This window comes from Rhea americana, unplaced genomic scaffold (assembly GCF_003343005.1).
Source record: "Rhea americana isolate MKP2758 unplaced genomic scaffold, rheAme1 scaffold_275, whole genome shotgun sequence".
Lineage (NCBI taxonomy): Eukaryota > Metazoa > Chordata > Aves > Rheiformes > Rheidae > Rhea > Rhea americana.
In genome coordinates this window covers 59,274-68,213 of record NW_028186396.1, presented here as the reverse complement: position 1 = coordinate 68,213, position 8,940 = coordinate 59,274, and positions in this window count along the sequence as shown.

Below are 8,940 nucleotides of genomic sequence, written 5' to 3'. Positions count from 1 at the left end.
TGAACTTTATTCCCAGTTGCTTCAACAGTGATGTTAGAGAAGTCTTAATCTATAGCTGTGTTGGTGTGAAGCTAAGATAAAAACTATGCATTTTTAGTGAAAGTTTTCTAGTGATTAGGCTAGATGCATCTAGGACTGCCTCAGGTAAAGATCTAGCTTTTTTTTTTTTTTTCCTTAATAAACAAGGATAGAGGTGTGGGTCCGTCCATCTGTGGTGACTATAATAATTCACTGAAGGAGTCTACCACCTTGTCCCTTTGATAACTGAAAGGATGCTGCTTATTTAGTCACTTCATGCCTTTCTGAGTACAATGAAATTTTCCATAGTAGTCCTTAGCTCCTTCTTAGATAGCAGTGAGACTTTCTGCAAGAMGACTAGTTTCCAAGAAACAGCCTTAGTGCAACACAACTGGTCTCATAAATCAAGTTACCTGTCATTATTTAGTCTAGGTATGGATATAACATCATTTAAAAAAACAACAAAAAACCCACAAAACTGTAACAGAAAAAGGTTTTCTATATTTATATACAGGTGTTTATAAGGTATTTATATGAAATAACCAGCAGAAAGTGGGTTTCTTAAGAGTTTTTCAGCACTCAACTTCTCTTTCTAAATGTATTTTCAAAGTGCTAGCCCAGAAACTAGTACACAACTGCTATTTCATCTTGTTTCAGAATCTTTAGTTACCCAGTTTAATCCTCTATATCCACTTCAGTATAAAATTAAAATACAGCATTTCAATAACATAACATAGGAATTCTGTAAAAAGCTACTGAGGCATCATTAAGTAGACTACATTTATGCTAGAAATGAGATTACTTTTTCAGTAGCTTACAAGCAAATTCTCTGCTCACTATACTATCACATTCAGAAATACTGTTTTAAAGATTCCTATTGAATACATCAGACATTTACCTCGAGAAGGAAAGTAGAATAAGGCAAAGCTTGAAAAAACATTGGATTACAGACCCATCCTTTAGCCATAAGTTAATGTTACCAGTGCTATGAGAGCCTCCTAATAAGCAGCAACCCCTGTCTTAAGAGTAGGCTGTCAACTCAGAGAAATAAAAACAGGTAAGATGCAGAGATCTTGGTTCTGGAACGTACACTGCTAGCTCTGTGGACTGCTGAGATGCTCTGAACTATCTATCTGCAACATTCAGAGAAGTGGATCAGTCAGCAGAACAGCTTGATGATGAGCTTTAGAATACAATCCAGGACAGCTGTTCAGCACTGGTCTCCTCACTTCTGTAGGGTTAATGTAGAAATAGTATATTAGATCCTTCACATAGTATAAAAAACTTACTAAGTTTAATTCTAGTTCCAGAATTCTAGAATATTTCTAGAATCCAATTCTAGAAATAGAGACATGTGTTAGATTTTAATTGTAATTCTTCTAACAAACATTTGTTTCATCCTTTTACCTAAACAGGCTTTTTCTGCCATTTGAGTTTCCCCCATTTAATCTTCTTGGACTTAAGTTCTCATTCATCTCACACATTTAATGGTCTCAGTATTTCAACTAAATTGTTGAATTTGCAGGCCAAATGCATCTTATCAGGGCAAGTGGTTTTAACAAAGTMATATCAGGACTCCTTACTGCTCTTTAAATCCATAAAGTGATTAGATTTGAGTAACTCAGTGTTGAGTCTTAAGACTACATATAAGAGCTACCAAGTCCAACATCTCAAAACAGTAGGAGCATGGTTACTTTTGCAACTTTAAATCAGTGTCTAAGACCCCAACCCTGTTTAGTGGATTTTGAAGAYTTTGTTTCACCTTTAGTGTACAATCTCAAGCAATAACTGTACACTAAAAACTTTGTGCTGATCTTTTTCACAAATACAGCTATTGGCAACTGCATCCAAGTATGAGGTTTTAAACAATGATCTACACAAATCTATGAAGGGAGAATATTCTCGCTATATTTACACATAGAAAACCAAGACCCAGCTGCAAAGTTAAGGGTATCAAGAGCCTTACTTGAGCTTTCACAGCCTAATACGTGCACAAGGCAGAGCTCTCACTGAACTCGATAGCATTTATGGATACTTTCCTCACCTGCAATCTTGGATTGTTTCACATTAGACAAACTGCAGGGACCCTTTGTAAGTTTATTGCATGACCTGACCACTAGGAAGTCTTATGGCAATGTTAGAATCCAGTTCCAAATGCTACAAACTGCCTTAACTGTGAGAAGATGTCCTTGTCTTGTCCACCACACTCATAGTCTTAACTAAAAACTTGTTCGCTACACAGTTTGTTGACATGTGCTGAATTACAGTTTGACTCATCACCAAACTAGGTTTATCTTATGCAGTGAGGGTCACATGAGGAAAAACAAAATAAGTGCAATTGTAATAAATACAGAATACACAAAGAAAAACAGGAATCCTGGTATATCCAGAATTCTAAAAAATTTAGCCTTTTAAATACAATTATCTAGTAAAATGAGTGAATGGCAAAATTCTGTTCATATAGAACCTTAGACGATACTCCAGAATCCAACTCTGCAGACAGCTTGTATCTGTGCTTTTTCCAAACAAATGAGGTAAAGGGCAACTTGTAAGAAGATTGATTTTCTTTGCCAGATCTGCTGCTAGTCTTCTTAAAACTAGCTAGTCTTCTTAAAACTAGCTATTTGTAAAACAACAAAGAATGCTGAGAGTCAGGATTCCTGACTTCCAGTCCAGTTTTCAGAAGTAGTATTTCTACTGACTGCAGTCTTTTTTACTCCTTTCTGCCTAGGCTGTCCTCTCTTCTGCTCCTCATTATCCAATTGCATTTCACATTTTTTCTTACTTCCATTCTTTCTCCTTCTATCCTATTCTTCCTGCCTTTATCCATTAGTCTGTATTTTTTCCCAGTTGCCTCTCTTGTTCTTTACAGATGATAGTGTTCCCCCAACCCTCGCATAGAGGCTAACAGGAACTGAGACCAAAGAAAAGACGGTCCCTGTCCTCATTGTTTTTTGTGCAGCACATCAGCTTTGCTGGTTGGATGAGCATATAAATTGCACCTCCCTAGATCTCCCTGCAATAACTTGCACTCAATCCAGCCAGCAGGTAAGAGCTTCTATCAGGAGGATGATATTCTTGTGAACTTTAAACATCTGCCTGAAACAAAGATACTATAATGCTAAAATCAGTATTATTCTCTCCTTCCCTATCCTATCCTATCCTATTCCTAGGAACTGAAACTCTCAGCTGATGTTTTTTCAAAAGAAAGCTAGATACTCTGTATCAACCTAAATTATTTTATCACTCATAGCTAGCAAGGTTACCTTGGAAATACCAGACATTAGGAAAAGATACAGATAGAGGGCCTTGATAGTAGTAACAGTTGCGGTGAACCTTTTCCAATTTATGTACCTTCCAAATTCTCAAATGGTAGTACAGACCAATTTAGAAATTGCAAAAAGGATTACTGCACTGAAYTGGTCAGCTTACTTTTCTCAATCATTTTTCCTAAACCCAAGGAAATTCATTCAAGGAAAATCTACAGGTTGGAAACTACTAGTCGGTGATGTGCTGCCTTCTTTCAGTGGCTGACATACAACATCTGCCAAGAATCTTGTTATCACACTCTACAGACTGGTTTATGAGGTAACCAGTTCTGCTGACCTCCCAGTGACTGCCTATGACATTTTCTGACATCACACATTTACTCTGTACTACACATGAAAACTAAGTGGATGAATCTTAGAAAATTAAAAAATTCCAACAGTTTGAGGCCCTCCAATTTTTTTTAYAACTTGTATTTTTCATTTGTTGGGGCTTTTTTTTTTCCTGAATGTAAGATTTTACTAAACCTAGTCACACTTGAGAAACCRAACAATCTCCCCACTCCCCACATACATAGCATGATAACCACCATCATTTCTGACACTTTTAACCTAGTGTTAAACAAACTTAAAACATGGAGAAGCATTTTTTTGTTGAAGACATCACAGTTAGGAAAAGTATCAGCATTTCTATTATAAACAGGCAAGTGACTGAGCAGTATGTCAGTTTTTAAGCTGCAGCCATTCAAGAAATAGTAAACTATGAAACCAGTAAAATATGATTACCAAACTACTGTAACTGCCAAATATCATGGCATATAACTGCCCCAAATACTTTTATCTTTCTTTTAACTAAGCTTGAGTAAATGCTGACCAACCCCATATTTATTAAAAACTGTTGAGTACTGAGTATCCCATGAACTTCATGTCTCAGCTTGGAGGATATTATATAATAATGTAAACATAGTATCAGTGTTACTACCTTAGATACATCTCTCTGTACAGAATACCTCAGTTGYGTATGCTGAGAAAATGCACACAGTGATGTTGCAATTTTAACCCTTTTTTTCCTAATGAAAATAAAATATGCAAATACTTACATTACTGTAACTTTATAGCCATGYTACACTAAAAAAAGTCACTCTAGCCAATAATGCAGAATCATGTTTGAACTTTTCCAGTAAAAAGCAGGCAGGACCCATGTAACAGGTTAATCTAGGAAGAAGGCAAACTAGAGGGCTAATGGACACCGCAGAAGCTGTCAGTTCAGTTACTCTAACAACTCTCTCTCCCCTAATGGGGATGAGATTCCTAACAGGAAAATTTTATACAAACAGTTGAACCATTTCCTTAGATGACATACATTGTACTAGCAAAAGGCAATATTTTGTGTGTGTGCGCTGGTATAACTTGTAGCTACACAGTAGCTGTTGATACAGCTTTGCTCATTAGGTGTAAAAACAAAAATGTTCCCACATTCCTAACCAACATACTGATACTAAAAACAGCACAGCCTACAGCATGGCCAAAGATCTATTATTTCTTTTTTTTTTTTCCACCTTCAACAGAGTACATGAGAAATGGTCTATACACCATAGTTCTCCTGTACATCTAGTACAGACAGACCTACTCACAACAAAAACCTGAAAGCTCAGGTAGACCTGGGGGCTGCGCACTCATCTGTCGTAAATGTATCCCAACAACCTCCCTATGACAAGGAGGTAAAGTCCAGAGAAAAAACAGAGCTGTTCCATTTGTGCTCTGCCCTTATGTTAAGGTTTTTCCTAGGGACCATTTTACTTGCTTTATGTTTCCACTCATATAGGAAAGATTCAGACTGAGAGTGTAAAAAAAAAAAAAAAATCTAACAGGGAGGATATCCCTGAATGAGAAGATTAGAGGCTGTCAGAGGGACAGTATGTGTTCATACAGCAAGGAGCTACTGCAGCTGTCATGCTTCCCACCAAGCCTTCTCACCAACATAAATCAGAAGTGAAAGCGTTAAAAATAGCAGCTGTACTAATAAAATGGATTTCTAATATTGATGTAAAATAACATTTTAGTACAGTCATACCAATGTGGAAAGAGCATCTAACACCTTCATAGAAGTTCACACTCATTGCCTAGGACAAACACTAATCTGTCTAATTCTAGCTACCTAGAGCTTTGGCAATTCCAGAAGTTGTCCTGTATAAGTAGATAAATAGTACTGTAGAAAGCAAGTAGCTCCTCAGAATAGGGAGTCTACTCTCTTATTTTTCAAAAATACTGAGAAATTTGGAGACTCACTGAAAATCTTAATGATCTGAATCTGATCAACACCAATAGGGCCATTAGGTATTGATTACAGCAATAAGAAGAAAAAGATCTAGTATTCTATTCCAGAGTTGAACTGAACTCCACCTAAAAGACACACTCGTAGGACTTAGGTCTATCTAGCTCAAGTTCCTCCCATCACTCAACTGAATTTTTACTCAGATTAATGAACATCTTAATCATTCTATTAATATTTAAATCATTGGTGATGCTCATTTACAATGAAAAATACAATTCTACCAGACAAAATTCTGCCTTTAATTGAATACATATATACCAAAGACAAACTGAAAAGATAGGGATTGATCCTATCATTGACAGCAACATACCTAAAGAATGCTCTCAAGTATGTAACAATATTTCAATCAGTTTGAGCATTCCTTTTAAAAAGCCATAAAACTAGGAAGGAAGGTATACACAACCACTTCAAAACCTGGGGAGAAAAGTCAGCACAAAAAAACTAAAAATACAGTAACACTACTTAAAATTTCAAATTTATCCTCATCTCATTAACAGCCCCCTAATTTTACCTGTCTTAAAAAAAAATCTTAGAAGTCAGATCAGGCAGAAGTAAAATTTTAGATTCACAGACTAAGTCAGATGTCAAAAATGCAACAGATGAACTCCAGCCCAAGTGTTTATCCTTCCCCACGACATGAAGGGAGTTTAGATGAGGTGCAAGTCTGCACTGAAGATGTGAAGTTAGGCAGTGTTAATCTCAACACAAGTCTTTTCACTGATTCTAATAGCTTTGAATTAGGCAGTATACTTTTAAATTAGGAATSATATTATTCCTGTATTAAAATACTGCAAGGATTTAAGGCTACATTATAAGCTACTGATAAAAATTAATAACTAAGTTTATTTTTCTCCAACTTCAGAGATAGTGCAGAATAGAATCTAACATGAATGACCACACAGAAATATTCATGTGCAAAGCAGAAGAGCCACAAACTTCAATTATCAAATAGACATCTGCCAGAAATAAACTTTTTTTCACAGCACAATATAATTAAAAATTGTATCACTTTCACCATCTCCCATGAAAATAAGACAAATTGTCCACTACTAAGCGTCTTAAGTTCAAACGTCCATCTACTCTATTTGCCTTGTATGTACTTTGCAGAGCTAAAATATAAGTGAAGTAAAAGGGGAAAAAATGCCAAGAAAATTAAAAGTTTTTAGTCTTTCAGTCTACTAGTTAAATGCATTCTTTACACTTCTATCACATACTCTCATAACAGAATTTTGAAAGCTGTTAAAAATACTTCTGCTGTAGCTCAACTCATAAAAGATATTTCAGGCAGGTTTTGAAAACAACAGTTCTCTCCAACTTTTTTATTCAAAATACTGCAGCAGCAAACAGACTATCAATTGGAGAGGAGCTAGTACTTATCTGATTAGGTTTGATGTGCTGTTTAACCTGGATAAATAAATTCATATTCATAAGCTATATTATGCAAACATACTCAAGAGACTACAGAGTCAGACACATAAGGCAGTTTAGTCCTACATCAATTTAGAGCCTGTAAAAATAACAATAGTCTCAGATGACTGCAATCATCCATAGATCTACAAAGCAGACAAGATACAATACTCTTCCTCCTCACCCTCAGTGCATTTGCTATCAGGACACTAACTGAAAAGGGTTTAAGGGATGTTTTTTTTCTCCCCGCCACCCTTGCCCATAACACAGCTTATTTGATGACCTGAAATACATCAGCTATAGCTGGGATGTTGTCACTATCCCCCTACAAACTTGGATAGACAAGTGCCTTGAATGAACTGGATTTAACAACTAAATTGTTACACAGTTAACGAAAAAAAAGTAATAATAATCTGGATCCAATTCAAATTGTTGACATTGTATTATACGCTGTTTCTAATGAACAATGGAAAGCATACTTAATGATAGCAGGACCAGGCCCCCAGGGAGGGGAAAGGAAACTCTCTACAACCATTGCTGGTCAAATATCTTCCATTCTTCCAATATCTTTTTCAACAACAACAAAGTTTCTTTGTGAGATTTACATTCACACAAGTCTATGCTTTAACAGTTTTGAGCTTTTATTCAGTTTAAGTTTTCTTAAGAGAAAATATTTTGATGAGTTCAGTCCATAAGACTGTTTAAGTTACTACATGTCAGCTTACAACAAATAAGATGCAGATCTGGACTGTGATTGGACTGATTCTTTGACTCAGAAAAAATATGCTCAAGCCCCGAACAGGGCTCAGCCCTCTCCTTCTGAAGGGACTTCTCTGACTCCTGCTGAAGAAAACCTCCCTGCTCCACATTAATGACTTAGAGGTAATAACTTTTGCAAATCATGAGGGACAAACAATTAGTTCATGTTTTGCAATACCTACTGTCACATTTGTGTGGTTTTATAAACATGCATTAATTCTATAGCACATAYTAGTTTTCAATAAAATAAGGCCTTACTATGGCAGTCTTCCCTCCTGCCCCCACTGCAACTGACTCCACTAGCGTGCAAAGTTGCAGAATTCTAATGGAAAACTGTTATACTCTCCACCCCTCCTAAAAAAGGCATGTTAAAAGTTTCTAGTTTAAGTAACTTGTACACCTAAACAGACAAAAAGCAAAAACAAACTTTCCCATTTTGTACACTAAATCGACCACTTTCACAGCTGAACTCATACCTCAAATCTGACAGTTCAACAATATTATTATCTAGGACAATTTCACAAAGATTAACCTTTCCAAACCCAACATTAAAACAGTAATAATCCACAGCTTCCACCTTGTCAGACTACTGAACTAACAGCTTAATACAAGTGAAATCTGGAGAAAAGCCACTGAACTCTCAATGGAGATGCCGGTTTCCAAACTTTGCTTCTGTGTGCCTTGAAGGACACAGGTCGCCATTCACCCATTCCCTCCTATCCTGTTCTAAAAACTACCGATTTATCCCCATCTCCCACCTCATCCTAGAGGCCTCAGGTGGCTCCACGGCAGAGCAGAGGGATGCACCTGTGGCTGCCACTTCTCCGGAGAGCGGCTTGAGGGCACCCCTCCGTCCACGGGAGCTCGCCCCGCTCCCGCTGCTGACCTTTCGCACCTCTTCTCCCCCGTTTAGAGAAACGCCACTCCGGGCCAACCGCCACAACCGCCAGCCACGGGGAACCGGGCGGCTTGACGCTACCCACCAGACCTCACCGAGCCCCTCACTACTTCTGGTCTCGTTTCACCACGAAAGCCCCGCCGCAAGGAACGGCCCGGCGCGCGGTGCCGCCGAAGGCGCGCGTTAACGCCAGCAAAGAGCACCTGCCGCCCGGCGCGGCGCGGCACGGCACGGCGCGCTCCGCCCCGCCGGAGAGC